Source organism: Heterodontus francisci, chromosome 13 (genome assembly GCF_036365525.1).
Source record: "Heterodontus francisci isolate sHetFra1 chromosome 13, sHetFra1.hap1, whole genome shotgun sequence".
Lineage (NCBI taxonomy): Eukaryota > Metazoa > Chordata > Chondrichthyes > Heterodontiformes > Heterodontidae > Heterodontus > Heterodontus francisci.
In genome coordinates, this window is record NC_090383.1 from 69,327,950 (window position 1) to 69,343,141 (window position 15,192).

The 15,192-nt window shown below is 43.5% G+C and overlaps 1 protein-coding gene across 1 annotated transcript in view; it reads left to right on the forward strand.

The window, feature by feature from the left end:
• nrxn1a (neurexin 1a) overlaps positions 1-15,192 on the forward strand; it is a 2,153,831-nt gene that overhangs the window by 36,636 nt on the left and 2,102,003 nt on the right. Inside the window, exon 2 of the mRNA XM_068044956.1 lies at positions 2,513-2,606. The gene's annotated coding sequence lies outside the window, so the exon portion shown is untranslated. The remainder of the gene's footprint in view (positions 1-2,512; positions 2,607-15,192) is intronic.

Consider the following 15,192-nt stretch of genomic DNA (forward strand, 5'->3'; position numbering starts at 1 on the left):
CACAGATGGGCATGTGAGGTGCCTGCAGAGAGAGGAATGAGTGGAGCTACGGGTGCCTTCACCTGAAATATGCAGGAGAATACTGTACACTATGGTGTGGGGCTTGGAACCTGACAGTGTTACGCCACTCACCTGTCATGCATTCCTGAGGTCCTGGATTCTCTTGGTCCACCGTCTCTAAGATAGAGGACTCACACAACCACACTACTCCTGCTCATTTCCACGGCCACTTCAAACCTGCCTGCTTGGTTGAAGAAGGTACCCTCTGCTTCCTGCCCTCAGAGAGCTCAACTCCCTGCAGTCCCTCAGCTCCCAGGTGGACCTCCAGGAAATATTGGGAGACCTGGGAGGCAGCCTTCCCAGGTGTTGTCACCATTCCTGTGGGTGCTGCAGACTAAAAAGCAAATCCAAGTCTTGGTGAGCTTCTCTGAAGCATGTTGTGATCCTTTTAATTAGAAATCTTTCCTCTGACAAAATGGCCACATTATCCCACCTGCCCTCACAATTGGTTGGGAAGCCTAGAGGCAGTTTGTTAATTGGTTTGCTCTGGCAAAGATCACCCGGAAGACCCACTACTGCAGCGATTGGGTTCATGAGCAGAAAATGGTCTCGAGATCTTAAGCTGGAAAATTCAACTTAATGTATGTCGATTTTCAAAATGCATTTACTAAGATACTTGATAGAAAAATTCAAGTATATGGTATAAAAGGAAATGGAACAGCACAGATAAAATGTTGGTTGATTGACAGAGAACTAAGAGTTAGGGTAAATGGTGTTGCTCAGATTGGAGAACGGTTGGAAGTGGTGTTCCCCAGGAGACAGTGCTGGGTCCGCCTTGTTCTCTGTATATATATTTTGGGCTTGGATGAGGCAGTATAATATCAAAATTTTCACCAGCTAGAGAATGAATATGAGGCTCATTATTCTAAAACTGAGTGAGGAGAGAGGTTAAAAGAATTTCTTTATGCTGTTTTGTTGAGGCAAAGACCATTGCATCTGTTAAGAGAAAATTGGATAAATATTTCAAGCAGATATCGATACAGTGCTACAGAGAGGGAAGTTAGTTTTTCATAGTTCTGACAAAAAACTGGGCACAGGCAAAGCAGCTTCTCCTATGCTATAAATTTCTTTGGTTCCATGTCACATCTGAAGAAGCTAGGCAGATATTTTTACAAGGGGCGTCAACCAGTGCAAAGAAAGCTGAATGGAAGTATAAGCCTCTTATTTTATAGTAACAAAATCTTCAAAAACTTTGGAACAAAATTTGCTTTTGTGTTTTAAGACTGCCATTGCTCGTAGTCTTTGTGCTGATGCCTCCCTAACTAATGATACTGGTATTACTAAGTCTGCAAAATAAAAGTCTTGTTTTCGTTCTTCCAATACTTACACCTCCCCTTCACTTCTACTGTCTCTGTGTCTGCACCTCCCAATTTATTCTCTTACATTTATGACTTTTCTCTCTCTGATCTCCAGTTCTTTTTCTCTCTTTCTTCCTTCCCTTCACTTTTCTCTCTATCAATGTCCTTTTTCTCTTTATCCCCTCCACTTCTTTCCCTTCAACCTGTCTCTCCTCTCTACTTCAATTTTTCCATCTTCCATTTTTCTCTCTGCACTCCATTTTTCTCTTCCTTCATTTTTTCTCTTCCATTTCTCTATTTTTCTTTGCTCTTCCACTTTGTATGTTACTGTTTTTCTTTCCATCTCTCTCCCTCCCTCCCTCTCCTTGGGCTGGATTTTAAAGGCTCTCCGACACCGGGAACAGTGGTGGTGGGGGGATGAGGATCGCAACAGATGAGGCCCGCCACCGACCCTGACACCAACAGGGCCCACACCTACCTTGGCAGCAGCGAGGCCTCGTGCAGCACCCCCCCCCCCCCCCCCCCCACCGCCACCCCCCACCGTTCGGTGACAGAACCCACATTAAAATATGCAAATAGATACTTACCTTTCATTAACATGATCTTCATTCCATTGGCCAACAATGCCGCGTCTTCAAATCCCCGTTCAGGGAAATGAACCCGTGGGGTGGGGAGGGGGGAGGAGGTGATTTTCTCTGTATGGGAGGGGGGAGCGGGGTTTATACACTTTGAATTGGTCACGGAGCTGATGGGAAGGGGTAAAGGACAAAGGTTCCGAACTTAGGGAGGGGAAATTTTCATGGTAGGAATTCTGGGGTGGGAGAGAGCATGGAAAGCTTGTTTTATTAATTTTTTAAAACTTTAAAGTCACTGTTCATGCACCTGCACATTGGCACCGGATGCCGTTGCTGGGGATGACTCGCCCGCCCGCTCCCCGACATTGTGGGGGGGGGGGGGGGGGGCGGTGGGGGGTGGCCATGCTAATGAGCCGCCGCTTTTGGAATCGCGGCAGCTCCATGACCTGGGCCCCGTGCATGTGGGCCACAAATTTTTCTGCCCACTGCCTATTTCAGCGGCAGGCTTTTAAAATGCAGCCCCTTGAGACTACTTGAGTTTTTCTATCTCTCACTTTGTTCTTTCACTTTTCTTTTCAGACTTGATGGTGATTGAACAGGAGAACTGAGAAAAGGTTGGACAGGTGTGCAGGTGGACCTGGAAAGCAATGAGGTTGATTGGATGAGTGAGCAGGTGAGTAGGAAATAGTTGTATAGGAGAATCGGTGGATATAGAGTCACTGCTATGACCTGTTTGCTGTAGTTGGGTAATTTTATAGGGAAATTGAAATTTTCTCACATTCTTAAGTTGTCATCTATTATTGGAGTCTCACTTTCTGAAAAATTACAACTGGAGATAAAGGCCTGGTGCTGCACCTTCGACAACTTGGACCTTCCATCCACCGCAAGGCTGACCTCGGCCAATATTCCTGCAATAAGGGTCATTTGTCTTTTTCAGGCTGCATGGGGGAGGGTGTGTGGGCATAGATTGACTGCAATCATTTTTTTGCTCCCTTGTGCAGTGGGGAAAAAATAAAAATTGAAAAAAGGTGCCTATGATTATGAAATTTGTCACTGTAGCTGGTTGTGCATGCTTTTTGACCATTTAAAGAGCCCCTGTGCTGCTCATTGCAATGCTGGAAGCCAGGAACCAATGGGCATCTCTTGAAACCAGCATTGCTGTGGTGAAAATGACCATTAGTTTAATAGCATTATAGTATAAATGTCAATATATGATGGGTTTATTGTACATTTTCTAACATTTCCAATGGAAATCCTGGATGGGCTGGGGGCCAATAGGGACCCAGCAGAACAGTACCCAAAGCAGTTTGAATTTCTGTCTGCTATAACTTAAATGAAAGGTCTTGAACAAGGTGTTGACTATGTTCATTTTGTCTGACGTCTTGCTATAGGACTTCAGTTCCGTATTGTTTCCAAAACCATTACTGGCAACTGAAAAGTGTTACAGCCAAGGCAGGAGTAATGCACTATTAATTCAGTCCCACTACTCCACAGGTCATAGCATATTAGTCGAGTTTCCCATCTACCAGAAAGTAGCCAAATCAAACACTCTATTTGTCCCCCAGAATAAAGCACACATAAACAGGTTTCTTTAAACAACAACAAAATTAACTTTATTAATAAACTAAGTCTTAAACAATAATGAGATAACTCTATATGTTGAAGGATTCTTTTCAGACTTCTTATTCTTCCTAACCCTCATGCACACACACATACATTCCAAAAAAATGTTAACCAGTTTTAAAAGGATGATTTGGATTACAGCTGTTTCTTAGAAATAAATAAAATAATTAGGCTGTCACGTTATGGTAGAATATTTCCAGTTCGGTGAGGTGCCCCAGAGTTGAATAGTCGGAAGCCACTCAAAGTCTCCGCAGGCGAGGTTGATGAACAGTCTGTGATGGGTAGGCATTCACTGCACTTTGTCTGCAATAGCCCACAGATCTTTCAGCAAAGGGTGTAGCAACAGGTCTACTTGGGTTTTGAAATAGCAGTCTAGCAATAGAAGCTTTCTTCAGCTTTCAGGATCTTCCAATACATAAGATACAGAAATCACTCCTGAGACAGAGATTTTTCAGAGACTAGAGGCAATAGTAATCAGCTACCTTTAAAAATGCAGGGCTTCCTCTCAGCAAAGGAGCCTTTCTCCACAGAGAGCCACAACTCCTCTTTTCCTCGGCCTTCTCCTCTCCAGGGAGAGTTTTCTCTCTCCAGGCAGACCATAGCCCCAGCCTCAAATGTAGAATTTCTTTTTACAAGAGAGGCAAGCCTTTTTCAGGGAGAGGCCTTTTTCTGGTCTACAAAAACAACAGTCAGTTTTTTCTGCCTCCTGCCTGTCCAGCATTGGTCTCCACAAAGTAAAAGTGAAACTGAACTCTAATAGTAAGTCATGTGACCTGTCATTTCCCTTTGCTGAGTTGTTTGCAACAGGTATCCTGCAGACTGTCTCACTGAGTTCAAACACCAAGTTTCAGCATTTAATGTTCACAGAAAAATCCTTTCTCTCAGTTTTTCAATGCACACAGAATTCCAAGCTTTCAAATAAAAAACAAAACTCTTGTGACAAAAGAAATGACAGCTACAGGTCCTTGCAAACACCTGTGCTTACAATTTCCAACATATTGGGCTGAATTTTACCAGCCCCTCGAAGCCTTGGGTCATGTTGGGGAGGCCTGTAAAATGCTAGTGGGCGTGGCCCGCCACAACCCACGACGCCAAGAAGGCCCCATCAGGTATTAGCAGTGGCGGCAAGGCAAGATAAATTAATGTGCAAATTAATTTACCTTCCGCTGACAGCCGTCCCACGCGATTTTACGGCCAAGTGGCCGTTACTCGCGCGCCCCGGAACTCCGTTGGAGATCCGAGGCAAGACACTGGTGGGGAGGGGGGAGGAATAAAATTATCAGGGCGGAAGGGGGGAGGAGCAGGGAAAACTATTCGTATTGGTTATGGGGATGGTGGGAAGGGGTTGAGGGTCAAAGGTACTGAAGTGCGGGGGGATGTTTGGAATTTCAGAAAGTGTATTTTTGGGTCGAATAGGTCAATTTATGTATTGAGGATTCAGTGCGGGGGGGTGGGAGAGGGGATTCAATGTGAAATTAAACCTTTATTGCCTTTTTTTAATCACACCGGCACCTTTAAATATTTAAATCTATCCTGAAGGGCTTGAAGTCCTTTAAAAATGGCGCTGGCATTCCCGGCGTAATATCACGGGGGCTGTGCAGCAGGACCGCGGACTTTGGCATGCTGATAAAATTCAGCCCATTGGGCTGGATTTTGTTGTGCAGAAAATGGCGGCCACCTCACACAGGACCCGTGTCGCCGTGCTGCCAATGATTACAGGCAGCCACTTAACATATTGACAGCGGTCGCCCTCCCAAATCACATGGCGGGGACGGCATTGGCGACGCCGTTCAAGGGGTCATCTGATGTAGGAGCAGTTTCTGGCACCATTTTTAAAGTCTGCCAGCCCTGCACACAGGTCAAAATAATGCAGAGTTGACCACTTCTCCACCTCGGTGGCGCCAGCTACTCCTGGACGGGAAAGTGAAGGCACGTGCGTGGAGGTGCCGCCACAGAGCCTCGCTGTCGCTGGGAAGATCGGGCCTGGCAATCCTGGCGTTGGGCTCCATGGTGGCCTCTGCCACTCCAATTCTCCTCGCACCCCCCGCCACGAAACCCGACGTCGGGCTGAGAACAAACTCCAGCCCATTGTGTGCTGGATCAGTATTACTCTCGGCACTGCAAGTTGAAACTTTTAACAGAAAATAATTTAGCTTGTTTTCTGAAAAAAAGCTGCATTTTTTGACTACCAAACTGTTTTCTAGAGTTTGCTTTTTACATTTAGCAGAGAAAGGTAAAGAGTCAAACAGCAAGAGAAACTAAAGAGAAGCAAAGAAAGAAAGAGGGATGCAGGAATGGAAGAGCAAAAGTTTAAAGGAGAGAGGAAGGAAAGAGAAAGAGAAAAAACGAATTGTAAAGAAGGTGCACAAAACATGAGTGAGATAAATGCATGTAAAACAAGAGAAAGTTGCCGTCAGAGAGAAGGAAAATGATGTGTGCAGAGAAGGAAGGCCAGAGAGTGAGGCATAGCTAGATAGAAAAATAAATGGATTGCATTTATACAGTGCCTTTCTTGCGTTCAGGGTATCTCAAAGTGCTTTATAGTCAATTAAATGTAGTCATCAATGTTGTATCAAGAAATATAACAATCAATTTGCATACAAATCGCATGAAATAAATGACTATTTAATCTGCTTTGATCATGTTGGCTGAAGAAAGAATATTAGCCAGACATGAGGTGATCTCCCTGCTATTTGCCAAATGGTGCCACGAGATCTTTTTGAGCTCCACCTGAATAGGTGAACATAGCGTTGATTTAACACCTCATCTGAAAGACAGCACATCTAGCAATGCAACAATCCCTCAGGGATGGAGAAAAAACACATTTGAGCAACATAAGCTTGGTGATTATAGAGCTGTGCTCAGAGAGACAGGTGCATGCAAGGAGGAAAAGAGACAAAGAAAGAAGAGTGATGTAGGGGGAGAGAATTACACACAAAGACCAGGGGTCTTGGCAACGGGGCTCTCGACTACTGGCAAAAGTGCCAGTGAGAGACCCGCATCGCCTCCCTTGGGGAAGGCCCACCAAATCATGTGCCAATTAGACTCTTAATTGGACAGCAGCAGGTCTTCCCTGGGATCAAGGACCCTGGTGACAGAAGTCCCACCTGCTGAGAGCTGTCGGCCAGTCAGAGGCCGGCAGCTCCTTAACTGAGCAGTGGAGGTGGTGGCTGCTGCCGGTACTGGACTCACCCGAGGCCCTAGACCCAGGTCACAGGTAGGTCACAGCAGGAGGGTTTCATGGGGTGGGGGTTGTGGAGGAAGTGGGAGTAGGGGTGTCGGCAGCAAGGGCTGGGGGGTGGTGGCAGTCAGCAGGGTCCACCTCCGAATGCCAGGTCCCTCGTTCAGGCACTACGTGCCTTTTAATGAGTGCACTCTCCCCTAGAACTGGCAAGCAACCTGCATGTGTTTGGTTGGCATCCTCCCCATGCAGCAACAGGCGCACATGCCACTTGGCTAATTCTGAAGGCATTAATTGCCCACTTAAGGGCCTTAATTAGCGGCGGGGCGGGTAGGCCCTTCACAGGCCTTCCTGCTCCTCACTTAATATGGGTGGAGACAGGAATGTGGTGGGTCCCCCCTGCCATCATCCTGCCCAATTATGTGCTGTCCCTGCCTCCAAACCAGGCGCAGGGGAGAGCATAAAATTCCTCTCAAATTGAGAACATAAACAATGCCTGCATAAAGGAACAGAGAGAGAGAGAGAGGAATAGAAAATTAGGCATGCAGAGATGGTGCCTGGCATGCAGAAAGAGAGAAAGACATTTTTTTTACAAACTCAGTCAGGTTTTTTAGTTGTACTCATCACTGGCCCTTTAATTTTGATTAGTAAATGATCTTAAAAAATGTCAGTATTTTGCCTTTCCAAGCCCACATAACATTGAACAGCTTTTAAATAATTACTGTAAGGGTTGGCTGTACAGTTGGCAGTTGCTCAAATCAACCGGCATAGTGTCAAAATTAAATTTAGATTAAATGTTGCTGTTGAAGTTCTTACAGTAGCCAGCTGAAAATTCTTACACAGTTCGAGAGAGGCAGATACTCACACTCTACATTTTATCAACGATATCATAAAGTGCCAGTGAGTCAAGAAATTGTTTGACAAAGTTTTTCTTAAGGATAAAAATCAGAGCATTTATTTGTGGGATATTGTGCTCCAACAAATTAGTTACACTAACTATAATACATTCTACATTTCATGATATAACTCATCATTACAAAACAGCATGCCCTCTAATTTATCATAGCAACACCACAAATATCCACTCATTGATCATTAAGAATATATTTCAAAAGTCTACCATATTTTGGTAAGAGTGGAAGTGGGGGATGTCAGCGTGGGGGAGCATTGGTGGTTGATTCTGGATGTGACAGCACTGCAGTGGTGATGACAGAGTGTTGAGAGCTTTGGGAAGGAGTGTGTGATAAAGGGAGTTTCCTGGGGGCAGGTTGGAAGTGGAAGTAAGGCATGGGTACTCCATGTGGGTGGGATCTATGAGACCCAGTAAGAGGATGAAAAGGTATGGCTGTTCAGCTTGGGGTTGGAGTCAGGGCCTTTTGTAATGTTCCCTTACGGAGGCCACAAATGGCATGACCTGAAATCCCCCTTAAAGCCACAAAATGGCATGACCTAAAGTTGAACAATGAGGGGTCTGTGGGCATCAGTTATATACAGGCTGCTCTATTTAAATAACTACAAAAAGCTTTTGTGCCACCTTGTTGAAAGATCTAGGAGAGTCTGACACAAACCAATTGGTAACAATTGAGTACTTTATTTGGAATAACAACAGTATCAGGTACAATACACTAAACAGTGATTTATATTGTGCGACAAAGATAAAGCTCACCCAAGTGTTGTTAAAGGTAGAGTTGTATTCTGACATTGTTGCAGTTATTCTCAGCCAGTGTTCCTTAGTTGTACTACTTCTCTACCAAAATAGTATGAGATTTGGGCTCATCTTTATAATAATGCTTGATGAGCGAAAAGCATTACCCCATACAGGTTGCTTTCCCCATACTTGGTAATTAGAAGAGGCCACTAGTAGGCTACCAATGGTGGGATCTGGAGCAGGTGATCCAAAGTTTACTTCAGTCCAAGTTGGAGACTGTTTACCATTTTCTGTTCAACTCCTTTGCCATTTTTGACAAGCTGTTGAACATATATTCATGCCTGGTCCCAGACATGAATGTCTGTGGAGCAATCTCTTCATTAAGGCTATGCTCCACAGCTGCTTGTCTATCTCTTCTTAGGAAAGAATAGCCTATCCATCTTTTCTGTGTTTTCTCAAACAAGAATGTATTATTTGAGAAGTTTTCAAAAAATGTATTATGCTACAGAGCTGAAAGCGTATTCAAACTGCCTTATTGATAATATGATTCAAGCTATCATCTAATTTGAATTGCAAGTCTTTTGACTAACTGTGCTAACTGTGGAATTGTCTGGTTAATCACACTGAATAAATGATTTGATCAATACAAAGTTGATGTTTTGAGTTGGTCTTTCTGAGGTGGAGGGGTTAGATTCAAAAGATTGCCAGGAAGCTCAGATCCTTTTTACCATTCCAGTGAGAGTGACAGTGGTTGACGGAGTGTGGCCCTAATTCTGGTGAGGTGGGAACGTCTTAAAACATTTTCCTGAGCAGAAACTTGATGAAACCTTACTTGAATACAGCTGAGTATATTTATTTTATATCTATATAATATATTTATAATATATAATGACTACAATGAAGTGATTAAAATTATAGACTGGTTAGCCTGACATCAGTAGTGGGGAAAATGCTACAGTCCATTATAAAAGATGTAATAGCAAAGCACTTGGAAAACAATGACAGGATCGGACAAAGTCAACATGGATTTATGAAAGGGAAATCGTGCTTGACAAATTTACTGGAATTTTTTGAGGATGTATCTAGTAGAATAGATAAGGGAGAACCAGTGGATGTGGTGTATTTGGACTTTCAGAAGGCTTTCGATAAGGTCCCACATAAGAGATTAGCGTGCAAAATTAAAGCACATGGGATTGAGGGTAAGGTACTGACATGGATAGAGAACTGGTTGGCAGACAGGAAACAAAGAGTAGGAATAAACGAGTCTTTTTCCGAGTTGCAGGCAGCGACTAGTGGAGTACCGCAGTGATCAGTGCTAGGACCCCAGCTATTCACAATATATATTAATGCTATAGATGAGGGAATTAAATTTAATATATCCAAGTTTGCAGATGACACAAAGCTGGGTGGGAGTGGGAGCTGCAAGGAGGATGCAGAGAAGCTGCAATGTGATTTGGACAGGTTGAATGAGTGGGCAAATACATGGCAGATGCAGTATAATATGGATAAATGTGAGGTTATCCACTTTGATGGCAAAAACAGAAAGGCAGATTATTATCTGAATGGCGATAGATTAGGAAAGGAGGAGATGCAGCGAGATCTGGGTGTCCTTGTGCACTAGTCGCTGAAACTAAGCATGAAGGTGCAGCAGGCAGTTAAGAAGGCAAATGGTACGTTGGCCTTCATAGCAAGAGGATTTGAGTACAGGAGCAAGGATGTCTTGCTGCAATTATACAAGGCCTTGGTCAGACCACATCTAGAGTATTGTGTGCAGTTTTGGTCTCCTTATCTGAGGAAGGATGTTCTTGGTATGGAGGGAGTGCAGCGAAGGTTCACCAGACTGATTCGTGGGATGGCATGACTGATGTATGAAGAGAGATTGGGTCAATTCGGCTTGCGTTCACTAGAGTTTAGAAGAATGAGAGGGGATATCATAGAAACCTACAAAATTCTAACAGGGCTGGACAGACTAGATGCAGGAAGGATGTTCCCGATGGCGGGGGAGTCCAGGACCAGGGGTCACAGTCTAAGGATAAGGGGTAAGCCATTTAGGACTGTGATGAGGAGAGATTTCTTCACCCAGAGAGTGATGAACCTGTGGAATTCTCTATCACGGAAAGCAGTTGAGGCCAAATCATTAAATATATTCAAGAAAGAGTTAGATATAGTTCTTAGGGCTAATGGGATCAAGGGATATGGGGAGAAAGTGGGAAGAGGTTACTGAGTTTGGATGATCAGCCATGATCGTATTGAATGGCAGAGCAGGCTCAAAGGGCCGAATGGCTTACTCTTGCTTCTATTTTTCTGTTTCTCTGTTTCGAACATTGGGTTGTTAATTGACGCCATGCAGACCTTTGCTTTCCTAAATAAAGTGCTCATCAGTGACTAAATACGTATTTGTGTGCTTGACAATAATTTTGTGGTATATCTAAATAGAAAAGGCTATTAATGCATCAGCATCCAAAGGGTATATGACCCAGCCAGAAAATAATGCATATCAATGCATGCTTCCCAAGGGTATGTATGATGTTTATTGATGCAATTTAAAGTGTCACAACTCTTTGAGGGAGCAGGCTGGTTTCTCGGAGATCTGTGCTATGCAGCATCACTCTGGCTGATGACCCTGTATAACCCCTATCTGCTAATAGAAAACAAATACTGAGACATTTGAGACCAGAGCTTTTACTGAGCATATATTTTTGGTGTTTAAACGATGTTTCAGATGTTTGGACTAGTTTGGGGATTTACAATATCAGAATTATAGTGGTATGTCCCATGCTTCACAATGTTGCTACAATCAGAGACCTCACCATGGACTTGGAAAAAGAGCAGCTGCAGCAGCAAGCCATGAATATAGCTGGAGGATCATGGTCCCCAACGAAAGAGCAGTCAGGGAGTGGGTGTAATGATTACGTGCCTGGTTCTTGCAGTGAACTCTGCAATTAATAACTGTTACTTTCTATTGAACATATTTATAATCACAGATGTAGTGTTTGATCGATCAGGGTTTGATTGTCTCAGTCTGTCCACTATCTATATTCACTGTGTTTGATTGCTTAAGCCTCCGGGCAGAGCTGCAGAGTAAAAGTGCAACTAAGAGACTACTAGAAGTTCCACACAATTATGGCTGCTCTCAAGATATGTACTGAAATCCTGTAAAAACTTTTAAGTTAATGTGTTGTAAATAAACCAGTTGGTTATTTATCACAAGTGTGATATCCGCATTGCTCTGAGTTAAATCAGACTTTACAAACTAAACCTAGTAATCTGGCGTAAACATAACAAAAACATGGCGACAAAGATGATTCAACAAATTCTAATGCTACCAGTTCCAGAACCTTGCCTTCGGTGCCAGGAAATCCTTCTTTGTGCTGATTGATGGATTTTGGGGTTTCAGACTTACTTGCCCACTACAGGGATGGAAAGGCCAGATATAGCAGCAAACCATAGGAAAGCAATACTTGTACATTGTTTAGGAGCAAAGGACAGAGTGTCTTCGAGCAGCTCACAGAAGATATATCTATGTTTGATACGGTGGTAAGTGCTTTCGAAAAATACTTTGGGCCAAAGGAAAGCGTGATGATCGAGCGATACGCATTCCACCAGAGATCCCAGGGACACGGTAATCCATTAAACAATACGTGGCAGCATTGCAGCAGTTGTCGTCTACATGTAAATTTGGCACATTAATCAACGAACTAATTCGTGACCAATTAATTGAAAAGACTTCAATTCCATGAATAAGGGAACGCCTTGTCATAGAGGATGATGATTTAACCTTGGGAAAAGCCATGACCTTAGCAGTCCAGATCAAAAATGCCATTTTAGATTCGAAGAGGTCAGACTCAGGTTTGCTGACACAGCTTCTCCAACCAACTTCAGTGCAAGGGTTAAGGCCAAGACGACCTCAGCAACCTCATCAAAATGTGCCACATCATGGTCAATTACCTTCAAAACTGTGCCCAAATTGTGGAAATCCTCATTAAGTCACTATGACATGTCCAGCTTGAGGGAAAAAGTGTAACTCATGCTCAAAGTGGAACCATTTTGCAAGGATGTGCAGGTCGTCAAAGGAAAAGACTTCATTGGTTCAACCGTAGGGTAGTCTCTTTCTGAGAGTGAGATACAATATGTATTTCCCATCGCAAAAAGTAAAGCACCCGGTCACTTTAAGGAGTTGAGATTGCAGGCATCCAAGTGTCACTTCTTATCGATGTTGGCGCGAAAATATCTATTTTGAATGTCAAACTCTACCATCGGTATTTTTCACAATTCTGTCTTACTCCAGCAACAGAAACCTTCAAGCTTATGACAACACTATCATTCCAGTTTCAGGGATGATCACAGTTCCAGTATGCTACAAAAATGTCAACCTGGACAGCTTCACTTTCTATGTAGCTAAAGGCCGAAGCCTTATGGGGGTAAACCTTTTCGATAAGTTTGGATTCAAACTTGCTGAACCCACCAGAGCACACATTAATGGGATTGATAATGCAGATTATACACGCAGTATCCTTCCTTATTTACTAGATTTGGGAAGATCAAACGGTACTGTCATGCTCCTCGCATTGACACATCAATTCGACTAATTTCACAAAGTTTGAGATGGCAGTCGTTTGCAATCCTTGCTGAAGTGTTACAGGAGCTGAGAATTATAGAAGCAGATGGTATCATTGAATGAATTGACTCATCACCGTAGATATCAAATCTTGTCAATGCACGACGAAAAATGGTGAACTTCGACCATGCACTGACTTAAAGGCAGTCAACAAAGCTATCATACCAGACAAGTATCCACTTCCTACAATTCAAGAGCGGTCAGCATCTTTTCATGACTCCACAATCTTCACAAAGCTTGATATGCAACTGCATTATCTTGAGATATCTTACAGCTTTAGTTACTCATGAAGGTGTGTTTCAGTACCGAAGAATGCCATATGGACTAAAGTTGAGCACCTAGCGCATTCCAGAAGATAGTTTCTTCAGTCTTGTCGGATGTTGAAGGGATGCTCAACCTGCTTGATGATGATGTTGGCCATGGATGGGACAAAGCTGAATATGATCAACGATTATCAGCAGTGCTCAATCGATTCGTAAAACACAATTTGACGCTCAACAAGGACAAATGCATATTCATGGCACCTGAGATGACTTTCTTGGTTACAGAGTGATAGCAACTGGAGTAAAGCCTACACATGACCACGTCATAGCCCTTCATGCACTTCCAACACCGGCTAATGTTAAAGAATTGGCATTGTTTCTAGGTACTACCAACTTCTATCATAAATTCATTCCTAATTTTACAGAGATTACTGAGCCTCTTCGGAAGCTACTTCCTAAAGAGGCTTGATGGGAACTGACTGCCGCACAGCAATCAGCATTTGAAACGTTAAAGGCGAAGATAGCATCTCCACCAGTCCTCACACATTTCAGCCGACATGGGGAAACGTATGTCATGACAGATGCGTCAGGAACTGCTGTACTCTCACAGACCATTGATGGATGCGAACGACTGATAGCTCATGCATCACGTCCTTTGTTGGACACTGAACATAAATATTCAACTAGAGAGCGGAAGTACTAGCCTGTATCTATGCATGCGAACATTGGTATCTTTTTGGTAGAAAGTTTACTGTTCGCACCGATCACCAGGCATTGACTATATTATTAGTTACGTCAGGATCAGGACATTGACCTCTACTCATTGACAGATGGTCAGATCGTCTACATCATTATAACTTCGAGGTCGAGTACCTTGCGGATTCACCCAACCCAGTAGCGGATATGCTTAGCCATAATACTGTCGTAGGCATAGTGTTAGCGACAGCAAAGCAACTTGCGACGTTGAAGACTACTTGATCGCAGTGATTTCACGGGTGACCGCGAATCTTGTTACACGAGAGGAGTTGGAGACAGAGTCAGCAGCAGATGATGTACTGCAGCGAGTAAGTCAATACCTCAAATCTGAGTGGCCTCGTGATATAGGGGAAGAACTGATCCCGTTTTACAGGGTACGCAATGAACTTGGATTGTTTGGCAGTAACTGTGTTGCACGTGGCACTTGGGCAGTTATTCCGAAGGCACTACAGCAACATGTATTGCATCTTGCCCATGAAGGACATCCAGGTGTTGTTAAGATGAAACAGTGATCCTGTGAAGCAGTCTGGTGGCCAGGAATAGATCGATGTATAGAAGAGTTCGTTAGGAACTGCATAGCTAACAAAACCATGGCAACAAGTTGATATTTTTGGAGAGGAGCAAGCAGCTCCTAGGAATCAACATTTTTTGCTAGTTGTTCACGATCTCCATCGCAAATGACCGGAAATTGCTACAAGAAGTTCCATTACAGCCACTTCAGTCATCGACATTCTGGACAAGTTATTTACAAAATGGGGTTTGCCGGAGACCATCACTCCAGACAATGGACCACAGTTTGTTTCAAGGCAATTCACAGAATTCCTCGCCAGTTATGGAATCCATCACCAGCTGATGTCACACTACAACCCGCAATCGAATGGTGGCGTTGAACACTTCAACAGAGTGATAAAGGAAAGTTTGAAAGATAGTATGTCTGAGGGGAGAACATTGGAACAGTCCATTCACAACCTACTCTGCACATACCGATCCACCCCACACTCTCTGACTGGCAAGATACCAACTGACCTTATAGTAGGTCGTAACTTTCACATGCCACTGACCATTCTTAAGCCACCATTACCAGTAAATGAGGATGTCAGAGCGAAAGCCGTTGAAATTGCAAAGCGACAAGATAAAACAAAACCATACTTTGACAAATGTACAGGCACA